Raw genomic sequence first — 22,523 nt, forward strand, 5'->3', positions numbered from 1 at the left:
TTCCTCTATCGCCTCAGCAATGGGGTTTAGCTCCTCATATTAATCACTTGCTCAAAATACATGTTTGTTGCTCAAAAGTTGATTGAATAGAGAAGAAGGTATGAAGCAGCGTGTTTGTAACATATTTAATTTTTACAAAACGCACTATTACAGTAAGCAGTGTTACAAAGAAATACTAACAGTAATAGTTGTTGGCAAATTGTTACAGTTTGAAAGAAAAGGTGACGGTTCTCTGTTCTTCTTCTTCCTCTCGACTGCAACTCAGCTATTCTTCTCTGTGAATTTTTCTTAGCTCTGTTCTGTTTCTAAACTTCCCCAAAGTATGCGTAACCCTTCTATGACCTATCCGAACTCCTTTTATACTGCTCAGAAACCTAAAAATTCCGATAAAAATTCTCTCTTTCTTTTCTTGCAAGTCACGGAAATAATCTTCTATGCCGACTTGTTTACGCGTTTCTGATCTTTCCAAATCATCCCAAACTCTCTATTAGGTAAGTAGCTATCTCCGGAAAGATTATCTCCGGTTTAATCTCCCTGAAACTTCAAAAATCAGGCCAGTAGAGACCCGTGTGTAACTTCACCTCTGTTTTGCTCCAACTCGAGTTCTAGCCCAATTCAATCCATTCTAGCGCTCATACCAAGCCTGTTATGCTAAATCACGTCCAGCCCAACAAATTCCCGCGATTGAATCTCCTTAAAATAGCCTAGAAATCCAACCCTAACTCTGGTATGCAAACTGGTTTTTCCCGCCAATTTTTTCTTTTGAATTTTGAGAAGAAAGTGGTCTCCCCCTATCCAGAGTGGGGGTGCGAATAGTAGATGCCCTGCAGGGATGCCCCTTAGTAATTAGGTTGTCCCTTATCCATGGTGAGAGTCTGAATAGCAAATGTCCTCCGGGGTGCCTCGCACAACTTTTCGAGCCGATTTTTCCAAAAATGTTTATTGGCCAAAAAAACCTACACACATAAAACACCATAATAAGTACAAGAATGAGCACTATCAATTATAGAATCGAGAAAAATTAGACACAAAAATGTGTCTATCAAATACCCCCAAACTTATTATTTTCTAGTCCTCGAGCAAAGATAAAATCCTAACTCACTGACGCAGGCATCGTCGATTGCATTTAGCGTATGCAATAAGCCTTTAAACCCCTAGGTGGCCCTAGTGGCCGAGTTATAGTCTCGGGAGGGCTTACCATAGGTATACCCACAAAACCTTTATACTCCATACCCTAGCTATCTACGCAGAACCTTGGAAAGCACTAAAGAATCTCCTTGGTTGGCATACTTATTGACTACAGGAAGAAATACCCTGATGCAAAATTCCAATTGATGTACATGAGTTTGCACTCAATCATACTAAAATTCATATAAAGTGACAGAGCTCTACTCAGATAGTTGCACTATGGACATCAATATTCGGAGTCAAACCAATCACATGGATAGATTAAGGGATGGATATAGAAAAACGTAGATGGTTTTGATGTTTACTAAGTGAACGGTGTTTCCCATATCTGTCTGAAGGCCTCCGCCAAAATGAACCTATCCTAATGGATTGAGATACTAGTCTGACTAATATCAACATACTGGCATATACAAGGGTACCAGTGGTCGATAACCTAACTCTAGGTCAGCACAACTGGCATATACAAGGGTACCGGTGGTCGACTTTATTGAATTTTCCTTTTGGTCAAATGGTCCGGTCTCAATGTTTTTTCATCTCTTTTTCTTTTTCTTTTTCAACTTTTTTTTTCATGGTATCTCAATCACTCTAATTCACCCTAATATTGGTAACAACTTGAATCGTGAGCCCCACCTAATCACTTAGAGTAACATAGTTTAAAAACAAAATAAAATAAAAATAGAAGTTAAAAGGACTCAACGAGATATGGTGAAACTATCATGTTATTTCTAACACCTGAGCTCTGTGCTTTTATGAATAGACTCTTCTAGATGTTTCCATCTAATCAGATTGGTTCCTCAACTCCTACAACCAAAATGCTTCCATCCACTTAGGTTGGTTAGTGCTATCCTTAATATGCATAAATTTCTAGGCTCTGGAGTTTATTTATTAAAACAAAAAGTTTCTACCCCACCCCCAAACTTAAATCTAACATTGTCCTCAATGTTTCGAATGAAAGAACAGTACCAAAAATAAGTAACATGAGGAAATAGTAAAGAGAGAGTTCGGAAAGATAGTACCTGGGTGAAGTGAAACCAAAAACTGACAAAAATATATACAACATACAAATCGCCTCGATGGTCAATCAAGGGTAAACAGGGTCCTCCAGAGGGACCTCCTCAACATCACCTGTAGGAAAAGGCTCTAAAAAGGGCTTCAATCTCTGACCGTTAACCTTTGAAGAACTAGTACCATCTGATGTCTCAATCTCAATAGCGCCATGAGGAAAAACAGTACGGACCACAAAAGGACCGGTCCACCGAGAGCGCAGTTTCCCGGGGAATAGATGCAAACGAGTGTCATACAGAAGAACTTTTTGACCTGGAGAAAAACTTCCGTAAAATATTCTTATCATGCACAAGTTTCATTTTGTTCTTATACTCCTTAGCACTATCGTATGCATCTCTACGAATCTCGTCCAACTCATTGAGCTGGAGCTTTCTGTGAGCTCCTGCCTTGTCAAGTGAAAAGTTTAACTGCTTAATAGCCCAATAGGCTCTATGCTCTAACTCAACAGGCAAGTGACATGCCTTGCCAAATACCGTAGGGGACATTCCAATGGGTGTCTTAAACGCGGTACGGTAAGCCCATAAGGCATCAGTAAGCCTCGACGACCAGTCTTTCCTATTGGATTAACTGTTTTCTCTAAAATACGCTTAATTTCCCTATTGGAAACCTCTACCTGACCACTAGTCTGTGGGTGATACGGGGTAGCTACTTTGTGGGTAATACCATATTGTTTCATTAACAGAGCAAACGGTCTATTACAAAAGTGTGAACCCCCATCACTAATTATAGCTCGCGGTGTACCAAAACGTGTAAGTATATTCTCTTTCAAAAACTTAATTACGACCCTATGGTCATTTGTTTTACACGGAACCGCCTCAACCCACTTAGACACATAGTCTACAACGACAAGTATGTAAAGATAACCCAAAGAATTAGGAAATGGACCCATAAAATCAATGCCCCACACATCAAAGACCTCAATCACTAAAATAGGGTTCAAAGGCATCATATTTCTACGGGAAATGGTTCCTAACCTCTGGCAACGATCACAAGAACACAGTGACTATGGGAGTCTTTAAACAGTGAAGGCCAGTAAAATCCACACTGCAATATCTTAGCAGTCTTCTTAGCACTAAAATGACCCCCACAAGCATGTTCATGACAAAAGGAGAGAATACTGGACTGGTCACTCTCAGGTACACATCTCCTAATAATCTGGTCGGACAATACTTAAACAAATAAGGATCGTCCCAAAAGAAATGCTTAACCTCGGCTAAAAACCTAGAACGATCTTGTTTACCCCAATGTTGAGGGGTTCGACCAGTAACAAGATAATTCACTATATTTGCATACCAAGGTGATTGGGAAACAGAGAACAATTGTTCATCAGGAAAGCTATCCCTTATAGGAAGGGAATCACTAGGGGAACTAACAACTAACCTGGATAAGTGGTCTGCTACTACATTTTCAGCACCCTTTTTGTCTCTAATGTCTGGAGAAAATTCTTGTAACAATAGGATCCACCTAATCAATCTAGGTTTGGTATCCTTCTTAGACAAAAGGTATTTCAAAGCAGCATGATCAGTATAGATTACGATCTTAGAACCTAATAGGTAGGATCTAAACTTATCCAAGGCAAACACGATGGCTACAGTTCCTTCTCGGTAGTTGTATAGTTCAATTGGGCATCATTCAGAGTTTTGCTAGCATAGTAAATCACATGAAGTAATTTTCTACTCGTTGACCTAACACAACGCCTATAGCATAATCTGAAGCATCACACATAATCTCAAAGGGTAGGTTCCAGTTGGGTGCCTGGACTATGGGAGCGGTAGTGAGTAAATTTTTAAGCTTCTCAAAAGCCTCTAAACAAGCATCATCAAAGACAAACTTAACATCTTTTGCAAGCAAATTGCAAAGAGGTCTAGAAATCAAGCTAAAATCCTTAATGAATCGACGGTAAAAACCTGCATGCCCTAGGAATGACCTAATGTCTTTTACGGTTTTTGGGACCTGTAAAGTCTTAATAAGGTCAACTTTGGCTTTGTCTACCTCTATACCCTTTGAAGAAATGATGTGCCCTAAAACAATTCCTGATTTAACCATGAAATGGCATTTTTCCCAATTAAGCACTAAATTCTTTTCCTTACACCTAGTCAACACTAATGTCAAATGATGCAAGCACTCATCAAAAGATGAACCAAACACTGAAAAATCATCCATAAAGACCTCTAAAAACCGTTCTACCATATCAGAAAATATGCTCATCATACAACGCTGAAAAGTCGCAGGGGCATTACACAGCCCGAAAGGCATGCGTCTATACGCGAAGTACCAAAGGGACAGGTAAAAGTGGTTTTCTCTTGGTCTTCTGGGGCAATAACGATCTGATTATATCCGGAAAAGCCATCTAAAAAGCAATAGAAACTATATCCAGCTAATCTCTCTAGCATTTGGTCGATAAAAGGAAGGGGAAAGTGATCCTTCCTTGTTACCTTGTTCAATTTCCTATAGTCGATACAGACACGCCATCCCGTGGTCACTCGGGTTGGGATTAACTCATTATCCTCATTCTGGACTACAGTGATACCTGATTTCTTGGGAACAACCTGAACGGGGCTGACCCACTTACTGTCTGAAATTGGGTAGATAATACCCGCATCTAACAACTTAAGCACCTCTTTTCGAACTACTTCTTTCATGTTAGGGTTCAGTCGACGTTGCATCTCCGAAGGTTTGGAGTCTTCCTCTAAATGAATCTGATGCATACAAACGGTAGGACTAATACCCTTAATGTCTGCTATAGACCACCCTAAAGCTTCCTTATTATCTTGAAGTACTTTTACTAGCCTACTTTCCTGATCACTATCCAAGTCGGCAGCAATAATCACAGGTAAAGTCTCAGATGGGCCTAAGAACACATACTTCAGGTTATCTGGTAGTGGTTTGAGGTCCAACTTAGGGGCTCTTCTAAGGAAGGAACTGAGGTAGTCTCAGAAGCTGGTAATGGTTCGAACCTAGCTTTCCATCTATCAGTGTCTAACACAGGGGTAGAATCTAATAGAGCATTCACTTGTTCAATGGTACTATCATCGTCAAAATCTAAACCAAAATGGGATAGACAACTCTCTAATGGGTCTTCAGACAAGATGTTTGGTAATGACTCCTGAACTAAGGATTCTATCATATTCACCTCTTCAACACATGTGTCATCTAGCTCATAAGGTAGCTTACTGACATTAAAAATGTTCATTTCGATAGTCATATTACCAAAGGATAAATTCATCACACCATTTCGACAGTTTATGATCGCATTAGACGTAGCTAAGAATGGGCGACCTAAAATCACAGGTATCTGGTTCTCTGGGTCAGGGACAGGTTGGGTATCTAGGACCACGAAATCCACTGGATAAATAAACTTGTCGACCTCAATAAGAACATCCTCGATAACACCTCGAGGAATTTTGACAGACCTATCAGCTAACTGCAGTGTTATCTGAGTAGGTTTCATTTCACCAAGTCCTAGTTAAGTACACATGGTACGGCAGTAAGTTCACACTGGCTCCTAAGTCAAGTAAAGCTTTTTCTACCCTGTTTACCTATTGTACAAGCAATGGTTGGGGAACCTGGGTCTTTGTACTTTGGAGTGGTAGTGTTCTGAATGATTGAACTTACATGACTAGCTAAAAAGGCTTTCTTATGGACGCTAAGTTTTCGCTTTCGCGTACACATATCCTTAAGGAACTTGGCATAAGCAGGAATTTGCCTAATTGCATCTAATAAAGGAAGGTTTATGGTAACTTGCTTAAAAACCTCCAATATGTCATTAAAGTTCGATTCCTTCTTTGTTGATGCTAATAGCTGGGGAAATGGGGCTCTAGGCACAGAATCAGACCTCTCAGGAACCGAATTGGCATCATCGGAAATTTTATCAGTCCCCTCAGTTAGTGGTCCTGAGGGATGAGATATTGAGGGGTGAACTACAGTATGTTCACTATCGGGCATGCTTACCTGATTGTCTACTACTCTACCACTCCTAAGGGTTCTAATAGCATTCAATTGATTCGATGGTTTTGCACCTACTTCATGAACTCCTCTAGGTTTGGGGGTAGTCTGACTAGGGAGCCTTCCGTTATCTCTCTCACTTAAGGTCTTAGCTATTTGGACGACTTGAAGTTCTAGCTTAGCAAGGCTCTGAGCATTAGTTTGAAAGTTCTGCTTGGTTTCCTGTTGAAAACTAATTTGGCTTTGTGCTAACATATCCTGAGTTTTTTCTAACATCTTAATAGATTCCACTAAGCTAGTCGTTTTGTTTTCTGGGCCTGATGAATTCTTAGTGTAACCAAAACCTGGGGGAACATTAGAATTACTAAACTGACCTTGACTCTGACCCTTAGACCATGAAAGGTTCGGATGGTTTCTCCAACCAGGATTATAGGTTTCTGAATATGGGTCAAACTTCTGACGGTTATCATACCTAGTGTTATTATAGAGAGCATTGGCTTGCTCTTCATTATTATGGCCTTCCCAAAAAGTCTCCAATCTACCACTAGTGTGACCCACTTCTAAAGCTTCTAACCTTTTCGCTATAGCAACAATTTTGGCATCTGATTCAAAGCTTACTTCTACCCTATTAACGTTTCCTCTGCCTAGAAGAATTGTTTTCTGGGGTACCCTATTTCTTTCCTATTGTTGGGTCTTTTCGGCGATTTCATGCAAATATGTCATCGCATCATCAACTGTTTGGTTTTCAAACCCACCTGTACACATCGACTCTACTGTAGTTGTAGTGGGATAATCTAAACCCTCATAAAGGATCTGAACTAACCTAACCTTTTCTAAACCATGATGAGGACATTGGGCTAATAAATCATTGAACCTTTCCAAATACCTATACAAAGACTCTCCTTCTTGTTGCGAAAACGTGCAGATTTGCGTCCTAATAGACGATGTTTTGTGCCTAGGGAAAAACTTGTTCAAAAAGGCAGATGTAAGTTGTTCATATGTTTCAATTGATTCGGAAGCCAAAATATATAGCCACGACTTGGCTTTATCTTTTAAGAAAAAGGGGAATAACCTGAGTTTCAAAGCATCATCATCAAGTTTTCTAATTTTCAGGGTACTACAAATTTCCTCAAAGTCCCTAACATGGAAATAGGGGTTTCATTTTCTTTCCCTAAAAAGATTGGGAGCAACTGTAAGGTTCCAGGCTTAAGTTCATAATTTGCTTCAGTTTCAGGTAACTTGATACACGAGGGACGAGTAGTCCTAGTAGGGTTCAACAAAGCTTTCAAAGTTGCCATTTCTGGCGCTATTGGACTATCAGGGATTTTCTCCTCAAACGGACGTTCAAAAACGGAATTTTCAAGAATCGGACTTTCTAAATTGAGGTAATCGAGATGCTTAGAACTACTAGGTTTCTCTTTAACAAATCTACCTAGGGCGTCTCTTTTACATTCAGGCATGCAACAGAATAAGGTAGGGAATTCTATGCAATCACAAAACAAGGCTGACTCAACCAAATCAAACCTAAACTTCTAGCAAACAAAAAGCATGATGGCTCCACTTAGATTGTTTCTAGACCAGCTTCTATTATTTCGAAAAGGAACTCGTTACAATCTGAGCAAACCCCTCTGGAATCAATCCGAGTCAAAGTAAGTTTAAGCGAGGTGAGGGAAGCTCAGTGGAGCTTTGATACCCAAGGCCTCACCGGTTACAAGGCGGCGCAGTCACGCATTCAACTCACAGAAACTATCATGAACTTCGAAGTATGCTCAAAAGAGTAACCAATATTTTTCGAACGACTTTCCTATTAAGCTCGTTACCCTATAGGTCTCGTTCTAGTCAAAATTTTAGGCTTAGGTTCGCGTTTGGTTTCGTTTTCCTAAAGCGGGCAAGAAGAGAACGGTGATGAAATCCGAACCCTTATCTTGTATGGCAGTCCTTTCCCTTTACTATGAAATTAAAGCATCCGTTTTCAAGTCCTAAGCATATATGCAAACGAAGGAATACAGTAAACCCGCTGACAGGGGATTCGTGGGTGTTTAGAATCTTACCTCCCGTTCCAGACGGGGGATGAATCGGTTGTAGTCGACTCGGGCCACGACTCCTATGTCATGTACGAACCCGAGGGGCCGAGGCGATATCGTAATCGTCGTCCTTCTCTGCACACAGTTTATATTTAAACTACCCTTCCGTAGGGTTTAAAAATAATAATGTCCAAAGTTTAATGTCCAAGTGTCCAAAAAAGAAAAGAAAAAATTACAAAAATAACAAACCCTAATACAGTTCTCTCTTTTTTTTTTCTTTTTTTTTTAATAATAAAGAAAAATAAACAAAACCCTAAAAAAAATAACTAAAAAGAAATTGTCTTCTTTTCCGTTTTTTTCGCTTTAATCTTTCGCTCCAAGTCTTTATGCTTTAAGATCCAATCTTTACGAAATCACCAAACTCCTTGGCTCAATTCTCTTTATGACCCAAAACCTGTAGACAAAAGATAAATACCCAAAAACGTAAAAAAGAACAAAAATAATAAAAACCTAAAAAATAAAATAAAAATAAGTCTAAAACCCTAAAAGCAAATCCGCGTCGGCGGCGCCAAAAATTGACGTGATTTGTAGATAGTGGTAAAAGTGGTTCGATTCTCAGACTTGCTAAGGATAAAATATAGACTTAAATTCTAAAACTAAAATAGAAACTAATAATTATAACAAACACTAACAAAGTTGATATCAATATTAAAAGACAACTGAGGCTAAGATTCCACTATTTTTTCAAGTTCAAAGTGATTTAATCCAATCTTTATATTTATGCAATTTTCTCATTCAATTTGATTCTAAAACATTGCAACAAATAGATTTTAAAAAGCAAAAATTGTAAATATCAAGTATGAAGCATCAAAAGTCTATAAACTAAGCACACTTAATCAAAATAGATCACAATTACTCAAGTAAAATTTCATATTCAATTATAGCTCAAGGAAAATAATCATAATCATAATTGCAATTGCAATAAATAGATGAAATAGAATATACCACTTCTTGTTGGAAAAATAGCTTCCTCTATCGCCTCAGCAATGGGGTTTAGCTCCTCATATTAATCACTTGCTCAAAATACATGTTTGTTGCTCAAAAGTTGATTGAATAGAGAAGAAGGTATGAAGCAGCGTGTTTGTAACAGATTTAATTGTTACAAAACGCACGGTTACAGTAAGCAGTGTTACAAAGAAATACTAACAGTAATAGTTGTTGGCAAATTGTTACAGTTTGAAAGAAAAGGTGACGGTTCTCTGTTCTTCTTCTTCCTCTCGACTGCAACTCGGCTATTCTTCTCTGTGAATTTTTCTTAGCTCTGTTTTGTTTCTAAACTTCCCCAAAGTATGCGTAACCCTTCTATGACCTATCCGAACTCCTTTTATACTGCTCAGAAACCTAAAAATTCCGATAAAAATTCTCTCTTTTTTTTCGTGCAAGTCACAGAAATAATCTTCTCTGCCGACTTGTTTACGCGTTTCTGAGCTTTCCAAATCATCCCAAACTCTCTATTAGGTAAGTAGCTATCTCTGGAAAGATTATCGCCGGTTTAATCTCCCTGAAACTTCAAAAATCAGGCCAGGAGAGACCCGTGTGTAACTTCACCTCTGTTTTGCTCCAACTCGAGTTCTAGCCCAATTCAATCCATTCCAGCGCTCATACCAAGCCTGTTATGCTAAATCACGTCCAACCCAACAAATTCCCGCTATTGAATCTCCCTAAAACAGCCTAGAAATCCAACCCTAACTCTGGTATGCAAACTGGTTTTTTTCCCGCCAATTTTTTCTTTTGAATTTTGAGAAGAAAGTGGTCTCCCCTATCCAGAGTGGGGGTGCGAATAGTAGATGCTCTGCAGGGATGCCCCTTAGTAATTAGGTTGGCCCTTATCCATGGTGAGAGTCCGAATAGCAAATGTCCTCCGGGGGTGCCCCACACAACTTTTCGAGCCGATTTTTCCAAAAATGTTTATTGGCCAAAAATACCTACACACACATAAAACACCGTAATAAGTACAAAAATGAGCACTATCAATTATAGAATCGAGACAAATTAGACACAAAAATGTGTCTATCACCGGCGAACCCAAACTTAGTCCGGCCACTTAGGTATGCGTACCCGTTTGCATACTTGAGTAGGTTATATATGTTCTAAAATCGGTTTGTTCATGAACTAATACATTTATATAATAAGGAATGCAATCTTTTGCAAACCGTGGCTATAATGTTCATGAATTGATTCGAGTGAATCAAAATCGATTTTGCTTCAATTGTGTCTTGTATACTTCTATGAGAATATAAACAATTGAACAACTCTAGAACTAGTTTCATTTGAGTCATTTGAACTAGTTATGGTTAAGATGAATATGGTTTATATGAAAGTATTCATATGGCTAACTTCGGTTAACTATTGTTGAGCCAACAAAGGTGTAAACCTTTAGGTACCTTTAGTGAAGATTTCGGATGACAAAGAAATGGATTGTATGGCATTGAAGGTTTCATCTTCACCGACAGATACCAAATGGTCCAAAATCATAAACGCGACTAGCCATCAACCATGAATGGATAGGAGAAAATATGAGTTTTTTATTCAACAACTTACGTTATCAGTTCTGGTATGCAAACTACACGAATGGAATCGCATTATGCAACTCAAATATTCTAAATTAAACTAGCTCGTAATGATGAAGGCCGGCTACCTAAAAATGCATTTACTCTTGACAAATTTGTTTCAATCACTAAACTCAAAGTACCTAAACCTGTAGAAAAACTGCGATTTCTTGTTTTGATAGATCTCATTGATTTGTTTCAACTAGTCTGACCCACTCCTAACTCAACTCAAAATGATTCGGTCGAGCTATCAAGCTTATGCATTCCATTCTCGAGTTGGACTTATTGCATCATTTTCCGCACAGCTCCATTAGTACTGCAAATCTTTACATGAACCCTAAAATTTATGAATTTGAGTTTTAATACATTCGGATTTTATTTTCTTATAATAAAACTAGGTATCACTGGGACCTTACGGCCCCGACTCAACCTCCCGTGATAGCCTTCAGTTTACATACATTAAAACAGACTTTATTCTAATCGAAAGAGAAAATAAGAAACTTGTGATGTTGCTATAATTTGGTGTAAAGTGTAATACATTAAAACAGACTACATCTTAGTTAATGTATCCAAATATTTTAAAAGATAAGTAAGCAATTTAGTTACTCAGTCACCTTTTAGCGCTTTTATTCCTAGATTTCATTCTTTTCCTAGTGAAATACCTTTTTTTTGTTTTCTTAATATAGGGGTTTTTCCTATTTTCTTAAATGATGTACATGTTTTTAATACATTAGTGATTGTCCAGAGGAATGTATACATTTTAGGTTATTAATAGACAACTCAATTTTTTTGTCGTAGGGTGTTCCTGCAAAAATCGTAAAATAAACTGACGATGTTGAAATAAAATGACTAAAAAATAGAGACAACACAGAAATTTTATAAATATCTTACTTTGATTTAACATAAGTACTCAATTGTAATTCAACATGAAAAAAAATTATTCTAGTAACCTAAAGTTGACACTGGTTTCCTTCCAACTCTTCCTACTTGAAGTAACTTATCGTGCACAGTTTCCTTCTATCTCTGCTTGCATTCAAGTTCAATACCAATTTGAACCCGACAATCACCTTTTCTTTGGTGCTGTACTGCATCCATATGTTATTCAGACTTCAAATATGCATGAGGCAGTGCATACAATATCCATCTATAATCCAGTATATACATGTTGCGGAATCAAAATAAAAAAGACTATATAGATATGATAAGAGATGCAGTTACATACTTTGTTTTTAGAAAATATAATAAAGGAACCTTTGCTGAGAAGTCAGGTTGTTACTACCATTGAGGATCTGTCAACAGTATCCATTACAGAAGAAATACCCGAAAGTCTTGAACATTATTTTTGGTAAGTTTCATACTTAATTACATTAGTAGGTAAGGCTATTTGGTGAGGGAGGAGGATTACATCATCATAAGTAAAGTGAATCCTTGATTAGAGTAGATCAATCTAAAACCATCTTATATATATAGCTATGATGACTACCATAACACATGGTTGATACAACCTATCAATATAAATGAAGTGTAACGACTGAGTAATCCATGATGACATAAACCAAAAATAGTAAAAGTTGATTTAAGATTTGTAATAAAACGAAGTTAAGAAACGGTGGATGTGTATCTAGAAACATTAGTATACTATAGATATCTCAAGCTTTGTTCCAAACAAAGATCTTAACATTATGTAGTTATGAAATGAACTAATCATATCATGTGACACATCTCACAACGTAATTATGATACAAAAAAAATATCAAGTGTTGATTTTTTCTTCCAAATGATAAAAGAGGGGTGCAGAGAAAAGGAAGATAGTAAGAAAATGTATACCCGATTTTCAAGCCGCCGGTGATCTCGCAGAGGATTTGTGTTATATACAAAGCAAGATGAAGGTTTTCATATCTCTTGTACTTCATCCAAGACATTTTCATTCAAATATAGTAGAAAGAAAAATAGCAATTGCATGAGTACCATAATACGAATTATATGCATACATTGTTCTATAAAGTGTTTTTCATAAAATTGTACCTTGATGCTATTTAGTGTTCCAGCTACCAGTTACAAAACTAAAGGGGAGAAACTTCTTTCTTTGGAAAGAAATCTAGTTTCTTTCATGGCTTTTGAATGCTATACTTGATGATTGAATCTCTGAATAGCTAAAATAAAAGAACACCATTAGGCTCAGCTACCAAAGATAAGCCCATCAGCATCAGCAAGATTGTTAGGAGTAATAATAAGCACGTCAGTCCTTGGCGACCACCCATCTTTCCAAGAGAACCTCTTCTGGTACCTACATAGATAAAAACTATTCAACAACACTATCAAGATTTTTACAAATGTGTTCTGCTACTTGTTTCCTTAGGGATGAAATCACTTCTCCATCCATTTTTATATAGATGCAAATATTTCTTTGTAATTATTTTCATCTGGCGCTTCATTAGACTTTGAATCTTTTTTGAATTTTTTTCCCAGTAAATAAGGTTCAAGCATTTTACTGTCACTTGACAATAGATCAGTTGTTGAATTTTTTTTCTGCATTATTGATTTCGTCGGTGTGATCGAATTTTAAATTTCGGCTAATGACATTCTAGTCTTTGCTTAGTTTTTGATATTTTCTAAACTTTGTGAGCTCGTATTTTTGTCGTTTCTTTTCGTTGTATACACATGTACGATCATTTTATAATGACTTTAATATATTAATTTTTATAAACATGAAACTCAATCAGATATGACTGCGGAAACGTGATATCGTATTGAATATCCCTGTATATATCGTTCCAACTCATATTTTTCATGATCAGAATCCATCGGTTTTCTATTAGGGAAATACGGGCGTCATGTATAGGTTTATTTTGTTGTGACATGTAACATTGTTTGATTGATAGCGCTATGTTCTTTATTTATTGAACTATTTTGATCTGAAGTTTGAACTATCTTATTGTGGAGAGATATTTTTCTATTTCTATTTTTCTCTAAAACCATATCTTTTATTGTTCTCAAACTTCATCTATTATAATACAAAAACTCTGTTATTTTTCTGGTTTATATAACAACAAAACTTTTTATTTTGTTGGTTTATATAACCTATTTTTGATAGCGACTTGTGAAATCTTCTTCTTAATCTCAAAATAGAAAAATATTCATTCAAGCTACCAAAAGCATGAAGACCATTTAGAAAAATATAAGTTAATTAAGCATTGGTATATTTTTCTGCATCCAATTCTCGATAGTTTGTGTAAGGTTTCCAACCATTTTTCAATAAGGAAACAAAAAAATTAATAATGTATAGTTGAGTACGCATGGGGGCACTCATAAATGCAAGTTAACTTGTTTCCTACATTCAGTTTTAAGTATTATTGGGGAGCTAATTCATGGTTAATCTTTTCAGCTTGCAAACTCATAGGGCTAGCCATTCCAACATAAAACTTACTTAAATTCGTCTTGGTGTATCTCCTTTTTCATGCTTATGCAACCATGAATAGTGCCCAATTAAGCTCATTTTTACATTTAAAAAATAGTTTAGACATATTAAGAAATAGAAACTAACTATCATGTTTTTTTTCTTCCTCGTTCTTGATTTCGTCTTTCGTTGGTTGATTTTATGAAGCATCCCCAAATTAATTCCACATATAAATTTCATTGTGCATTTTCATTACATGACTAAGTAAGTCTTCGAGATAATCAGTTCTGGTTTATGCACAACTTTTTTGGCCTTCTCCAACTTAGTTTATGCATAAGTGATATCACGTTTCTTGATTTTGTATGCATTTTTAGTTGTTTACATTACGAAAACCCTTTCTTCGTGGACCGCCCAATACTTTCATGCAGGTTGAACATGTGATGATCGTATCTAGGAATTTCTTCTCTGATCTTAAGTAAACCTCGTTTTCTTCTATGTTAGCACTTGATTTTCCAAAACTCTTATTTACATACTTGAATAAGTGTTGTGCAACCATGTTTAATGTGAATAAAATTAAAAATTGGTTGGAAAAAAAGATAAAATTGAGTCTAGCGGAAGTAGAAAAACACTAAATACATTTACATAACGAAGAATGAAGGTATCTTATAAATATATCCGAAAGACATTATATCCAACCCAGCTCAACCTCCCAATATCTTTGTATTTTTCTTTTTATTTATTTAATATCATTCAATTATGTATTAAATTCTAAAATTCAATCTAGTGAAAACCAAGTATATTATATATCCCATAAAAAAAGTATATTATATATATATTCAAATAAAATTCAACTCATGAATAACAAAAATGTATCACTATATACAACCCCGCTCAATCCCTAACTATGCATGTTACCTTTTCTTTATATATTCAAGTTATTAAATCATGTCAAGTATACTACTTGCATTCAAATAAAGATTGAACTCAAGAATAATGAGACTTAAGGTAAAAAAAAATGTATCCAACTACAAATTTGATTACATACAACTCAGTCTAAGACATTATCTTTGCATGTTATCTTTTATTCATGGCAAGTAAAATCCCACCAGGCCATGACTGAGTGTGTTTGCTTACTAAAAGAACTCAACTTAGTTGATGAATGATTGTCCAAAACTTAGTTAGAAAAGAAATAGCACCCAACAAGGTGACTGGTATAACTAAGATAATGGAAATCATCGAGTATAATGTGATTTAGAATGTAAGATTATTAAGAGAAGATGAAATTTTCTGATATAAAAGCCAAGACGAAATTTTCTGATCTAAAAGCCAAGACGGGATTTTCTGATCTAAAAGCCAAAACCATATAAGATTGTTTATCTAGCAAACCTTTTGATGATGAGAAGAATATTGCAATCGTGATTGAAGTACTTAAAAGACAATTAATGTACCAACTCAATCAACGCCTGCCTGCACCTTTGGACTCCCAACAATCTTGGTGGCAATTTCTAAGATTAATTTCACATTTTAAGTAATCAAGAATTCTAAGAAGCATATAACGGTTTAAACTTAGAAAAATCATCAGTTTTTTGTAGGTTAAAAGTATACATAGAAATTTAAGATTCTTATTCACCAAATGTATTTAGCCTATTTTTGATTTTTTTTATGCACACTCAGTCCTACGCCATCCTATATTCCTTGGTTAAAAGTATACATAGAACAACACTTGGTCCAGTGGTAATTTACAACTCCTTGAGGTAATTTAAATTTGCAGTCCGAAGGCCTTGGTTTCTCCCCCGAAAGGTCGAGCTTGGCAAACAGAAAGATCGAATATTCATGGATCAACTATCTTTATCTCTTATTTGGAAGATTCTTGGGATGACATCTTGAAGCCCGTCTCCCTGCACATGGAATCATCCAAGATTAACCCACAAATTGTTGCACAAAACAATTGTAATTCTCAGCACACTGTTACCTGATAGTTATCCGGCTTTGACCGGTTTTGACTGGTGTCCTTGGTGCTTTCATGCTGTTACTCCAACTTTGATTGTTGGTTTCCTCTTCCTTCCTCTCTTAACTTTTTCCTCTTTCTCCTTGATAGGTGGCACAACATTTTCTGCGTCTGGATCCTGTGGACAGGACGAAATCCGTATCATACCGTGCCTAAATAATGTTGTACCTTGTTATCTACAACCGAATCTGAATCTTTCGATTCAAAATTAATTGACTTCGAAAAATTTTAGAACTGTGAATTTGCCAGATTGGTTGGTTATACTGCACTCCTTAATGACCAATTTGAAAATAAGAGTTTCATCTTGATCTTGTTAAATCAACTTTCTGCCTGCTCTGCTTAGTTGACCTCCAATTAGACAATATAACTTGGTGAACATGATTCCACCGTACAACATCCATTCAATCATAACAATTATCCATGCTAATTTGTGCATACCTCGCTGCAGTGTACCTTGTAATTAACATGTTCATCAGCAGTGCATCTAATCTACTTTCCGCCATTTTTTTCCGCAGTCTCTCCCATCACAGTAAATACCGCAGTTGATGTGGCATCCCTTGCGGCTAGGTTTAATTTGTGGATTACAATTGCCATGGCACTTCTTCAAAATCTTTTTTGCACTTGCTGCAGGAAGACTCATCATCATAATCAACTTTTTTAGTGCATTTCTTATGTACCATGTGGAACCACTCTCCACCCTCAATCAAGCCCAGGATCATTTCTAAGTAGGTGAACGTCTTGTCCAGTTGCATATTGCAACGGTTAGTAGAATACCTGCAATTCCAATGGTTATCCCTTCAAAAACTGAATGAAACCACAGTGCACCTATCAGAATTAAATGAAGAACTCTGTAGCAAAACTTCATCTGGTTGAATATGCGCTGACAGAAGAATCGTGCTTCTTCAAGAACAAAACCTCAAGAGTATAGCCAAGAGTTTATTATTCATCCAAATCTTATGTTGGAGTCCCACTCCGAGAGAATCAAATAACGAAACCATTGGCAGTATACAGCGCTGCCTACTCACATATAATGCCATCTGTAGGAGTCAACCACAACTACATGGTTGAGAACCATGTGCTCTTCTGTTTGAGCTAAGACAGCAGATACCATTTCATAAAATACTCAGGGTTGTGGTGTTCTCCAGAATACATCTGAACCCCTACAAAATTCCAAATAATGAAGAAAGAAAAACATAAGAAATCCAATTCAGAGAGAAACAAAAAAAAATTGAAACTTAAAGGAGAAGTGCATTTTGGTTTCTTGCACAGTGCGCCACCCACATTTCAGAGACATATGCAATGCGTTTGGAGAAAGTTATTAAAACTATCATACAAACGCAACAAACTATTTATATCTATTTTCTTTTGGTATCAAGTTATAATTAAGAACGTTTCCCTTTTGGATCTAGGCAGCAAAGAAGACATATAGCTGGTTAATGTTATTATAGCAAGGGTATGTCAATTCAATAACCAGATTGTAAAACAACTTAAAATAGTTTTAAAAAAAAATGATATTCAAATCTTTGAAGCAAAAACATAATCAGCTTAACAACTTACTTAAATTCCAAGATAAGAATCCAATCGAATATGAATATGTTTGGAGGAAAAATCACTTCGTCCATCGCCCATAAATCAGCTGCGAGACGTCCCAAATAAGCTACAGCAGGTGCTGAGATATATACCCAATTAAGTTTCGTATGAAGAGATGATTACAGCTTTTCAACAATGAATTGGAAATCAGAGTAGTTGAAAAACTTTAATTTCACATAACATAAATCACCAAATTCAGCAATCTCGTACAATAGATAAGTCGATGCGCCATACACCCAATTAGATTATTGCAATATACACAATTACATAAACAATAATACAAATCTAAATTTGAAAAATAAAACAGAATTTAAAAAAAAAACATATAACCCTTTACCGTGTTTAAAGTGCTCTGAAAGATGAGGAAAATGATCCAGAAACTATGTAAAAAAAAAACTTGCATCGAACAGCCGCAAATAACAAAGAATATGACCCACTCCATATTTAAAGGTTATGTAGTTTGAAAGCAGATGAAGATTTGAATAAGTTGAGCGGCCAGATTTAAAGGTTTTTCTTTCCATCAGAATTACCTCCAAGTGTTTGCCAAAAAAAATTGTTTAGGATCCAGCTGCTACCTGTTCTTCTTCATAAAGCTTCAAGGCCTTGTGTAAATCATCTAGGTGTGATCACGTACATCATATTTGGATGGTAGGAAGGGAATCCCAATCCCAGGAACCATATTCTCTAGAGAGGGTCCTAAACCCACCACCACCCATGTGTTTTGAATTCCCTTACTTTTCTGGTAATCATATTCCTAACTACCATCTATGCCTTTTCGCCAAGCATGTTATATGCTTTTTCACCAAGCATGAACCTGAAATCGGAAACGCCATATATAATATATAGAATCATATATCCTATTCAGCGACAGCGAGATAAAAGAAAATGAAAAATCAAGTAACTTAGCTAAAAGTGATCAAGGGCATTGTACAGTTCATTGGTTCATTGATTTTTCGCATATTCACTGATTGTTGCATACACTTCGTAGGTCAGCATTTGTAAGCAAAGTGTGATATCTCCAACGAATCTGCTCTGCACCACTCAATAGCTATCTGCCACATCTTAACAATAACATCAACAACAACATAATGAAGGAGATCGGTGACTTAAAGAGTATGTAAATGACTATTTTGTCGGAGAATAACAATCAAAATTGATCGAACAAATAAATAATAAAAGAGGCACTTATCTGATTTTCGTGTCTTCAAGTTAGCCAACTGTTGATGTCTTGAAAATCATGTTAAACAACATAGAAAAAAGAAACTCGAATGGTAGATTGAGGCGCATGTTCAACATACTGTCCTTAAGACAAGAATGCCCGGCTACACTCTGAAAAGATGATGCTATAGCCCTATGGGTACATCTGCCTCCAAGATACAACAATCTTAACAAAGTTTGAATAGCACATTCAAATTTGTCCTACTAGAACTTGGCAGCGGAAAAACTCATGGAATCGTTAGCACTTAAACCCTCGAATCAAACATCGAAAAACGAAGAAGAAGTACTCAACTCCAGGAGATATAAGAGAGGTTTTTCTATATATATCGGCAATAAAAAGAGGTTCTTCTTCTATAAAACCCTAACCCAAATCCAAAAAATATATGGTAAACTTATCCCGTAAAAAACTAAGAGATAAATTTGGAAGGTGTTTTTTATTTTTGGAAAACCTTTTTATTAGTAATTTTTATTCACATAAAACTGTATTTTTTCCAACAATCCCCCACATGAATAAAAATACGATAAAACACGGAAAAAAAAAAAGAAATATCATGAATAGGCATAGGTGTCCATAAGGTCTTGAACCTTTGCTTAGTGAGAGGTTACCTGAACTACTTATTAGCCAGTGTTCATTAGGTCTTGAACTGTCTAACATTTGGTGTAACTCGCGATAACAACCACACATGATATCTCCAAGGTTGCTGCCAAGCTCCGCCGTTGTGTCCATTTTGGCCCTGGACGTCTTGTTTCTCAGAATGCTCTAGAGAATCAGCTCATATTCTCATAGAAAGCGACCCACTTCCTCATTCAGATAGGTGAGTTCCATTAAGAGTGTTCACTGCTACACCCCACTTCAATCTTAAATTGAAACTATGGAACTCATTAAGACTTATTAAAAGTCATCCTTCACATGCAGTCACACTATCATATCTACACCATAGGGAAGGGACAGAGAATATAATTCTCTGATAGTGTTTACCTTTACCCGCCATAAATTAGTTGTCTCATTCGAAACCTTGATCTTGGGATCTCCAGTCAGCAAGGTTGAGTATCCTTCATGGCAAGTTTATTTTATATGAGCTTAAGTCCCATTCCCCCTCGACGTATAATTACGAACTATCTCTTTAGAAAATCCTTTCGTCAAAGGACCACTAATTTTTCTGTTGACTTCCCTAAGTCTGTGAGGTTCTTTTTTGACTTTACATGTCTACTGAGACCTCTTTTTGACTTCACGAATCAACTAAAATTACTTCATTAAAGAGTATAGTTATCTTACTGAATTAGCCTTCTCCGAGTATGTCTAGACTTTGTCATTGCTCATTTACTTTAGACTCACATAGTCAATTGAGTTTCTGCAATGATGGCCACAGGCTTCGGTCACAGAGGAATATCTTCTAAGAAGCATCTTAGTAATCATTCGTCTTCCGCTTATGCTTGAATTAAAGCACACGAACTTTGATTTCTTCAATATACAAGTTCATCTAGTCTGTTTTAAGGACTTCCTTAGACAGATACTCCTTAAGAGGATACACACATAGGCTAAGATTTTTACATAGCCTGAAACAACAACATCTCTTAAGGTCAATATAATATGTATCACATACACAATTTAATATGTACCTCAAGTATTGCAAGTCGTATTGCAAGTCTCTGATCAGATTATCCCAGTAATTCTTTGAGATACTAGTGTATTTGTATACACCTGCTATACTGCACATTTACAACACACATTAACCACATCGAGTTTGACAAAGACCATTTCCTTCCGAATAACTTCTGGTTCCCTTCGATCCTTTAGATCAAATCAACCAATTGGTGTTTCAGTCAAATCGTAAATATCACATATTTGATAGGTGGTTGTAAAGCATATTAAAAAAATATACATGTACTATTCAGTAGTACATTTTTTACATCTTCCTCAAGATTAAGGTTAGTGCAATATATATCACATATTTGAAATTAAATATGTACCTCATGCATTCCAATCTCTGATCCTTTAGTCAGAGCATCCCTGTGATTTCCCAGGTTAAACGCGGACATGCAAATCTGTTTTACAACACATACTAAACGCGTTAGACAGAAACTATATCCTCAACATTTATTTTGGTTACCTACTGATCCTTTAGACCACTTCAACCGCATAATAGTTTCCTGTCAAATCTGAAGTGAATTCCACTTTACCTCTGCATGATTACTGAACCAAATTGCATAGTACTTACTAGTGCCATCACGCATGCTTTTGTTGATGGACAATACTTTGATCCGCATAATCCAATGTTCCAGTTCCTCATGCATCGCCTCATCTTTTCATATAGATTTTTCACCTGACTTTAACTAGCTCACTGCCGCAGGATATAGAGCCATATAGACAGATACGTAAATCACCTCATATCAGTGGCTGTTCAAAGTGGGTTTTATACAAGTCCCAGAATTCATTGCTGACTTGTGTAAGAGTTAACAACGAATAACCCTTGGTATCTGTGTGCATGTCAAGCACAATCACGGCTAACCGTGATAGCCCCAATGCATCCATGTCGATCAGCTTCTTAATCCTGCTCGGCGTACCACTAGCAATATTTACACGGGTCTTTACCATCGCCACCTGCTCCTCAACCTTCATATATTTTGCGAACAGTTTTGCAGCACGACACCCTTTTGTCAACGGCCGTAAGCCCCTGAGAAGCTCCAATGCTCTTAGTGCAGATGTACTAATAACAAGAACTGCAGGATTTCCTGCATCAATTTTTCCCTCTGAAATCTTCCCTTCACAGAGCTCTGCTTTCCATGACTTTCCAAAAGCCACCTTCATATGTTTAGAGAATCAGCATCTCGCTTTAGGTCTTCAGGTGACTTCACAATGCACGAACCATTAGAGGATTGTTTTCAATTGAGAAAGAAGCTTAGTTGCTGAAAAGCAAGAAGATTAGCAGAAGCAATAATTTTTTATTCTTTCTTTGTTTTGGTTCCACTGAGGACATACTAAACTGTTATGATGACTATCATAATCACCAGTTACCTCCGACAAGTGACAGGGAGCTCTAGGATTTCTATCTGTTTCGGAAGCTTCATCTAATGCATAACCGTGCACGTGGGAATGAGCTACGACCTTCAGCAACCAACTGATTCATAGCACAGCTTCCCGTCACTGCCAAACAACAGTTTCCTCCTTTCTTCGCTGCTAACAGCCAACAAGCCCTTTAGCTCGAACTCATACTACCAGACCTTCACTGCCATTAATCATCCCATCGCAACTCCATCAACTGCCACTTCTAATGACTTCCAACACCTACTGATGCTCCGAGTCACCATCGTTTATAAACTGAGACTCTCCAAACAGAGCTTCTCCTATCTGCTCCATCAACTCCGATGAGTCCGTGACAGAGATTACATATAGTTCCTTAGTCCACTACCTTTCAACTAGCCTGACACATTCTACATGTGATACTCCAAGAGTCCAAGTTTCTCGAAGGAGTTAATAA

At 36.7% G+C, this 22,523-nt stretch overlaps 1 long non-coding RNA gene and 1 pseudogene across 3 annotated transcripts; one reads left to right on the forward strand and one right to left on the reverse strand.

Annotated features, from left to right (window-relative positions):
* Positions 1 to 7,033: 7,033 nt before the first annotated feature.
* LOC113334280 lies at positions 7,034 to 7,133 on the forward strand (annotated as a pseudogene).
* Positions 7,134 to 15,783: 8,650 nt separating this feature from the next.
* Positions 15,784 to 18,777, reverse strand: LOC113333918. Of its 3 annotated transcripts, XR_003352436.1 has the most exons (5): positions 18,164 to 18,777; positions 17,794 to 17,905; positions 17,262 to 17,396; positions 16,201 to 17,010; positions 15,784 to 16,126 (listed from the first exon to the last, which is right to left on the reverse strand). It is a non-coding gene; the product is annotated as an uncharacterized LOC113333918 (long non-coding RNA). The 3 variants fall into 3 exon arrangements; XR_003352437.1 differs by having other exon boundaries at positions 16,201 to 17,396; positions 18,402 to 18,777; XR_003352435.1 differs by having other exon boundaries at positions 16,201 to 17,396.
* Between the last annotated feature and the right edge of the window lie 3,746 nt (positions 18,778 to 22,523).

Source organism: Papaver somniferum, unplaced genomic scaffold (assembly GCF_003573695.1).
Source record: "Papaver somniferum cultivar HN1 unplaced genomic scaffold, ASM357369v1 unplaced-scaffold_135, whole genome shotgun sequence".
NCBI lineage: Eukaryota > Viridiplantae > Streptophyta > Magnoliopsida > Ranunculales > Papaveraceae > Papaver > Papaver somniferum.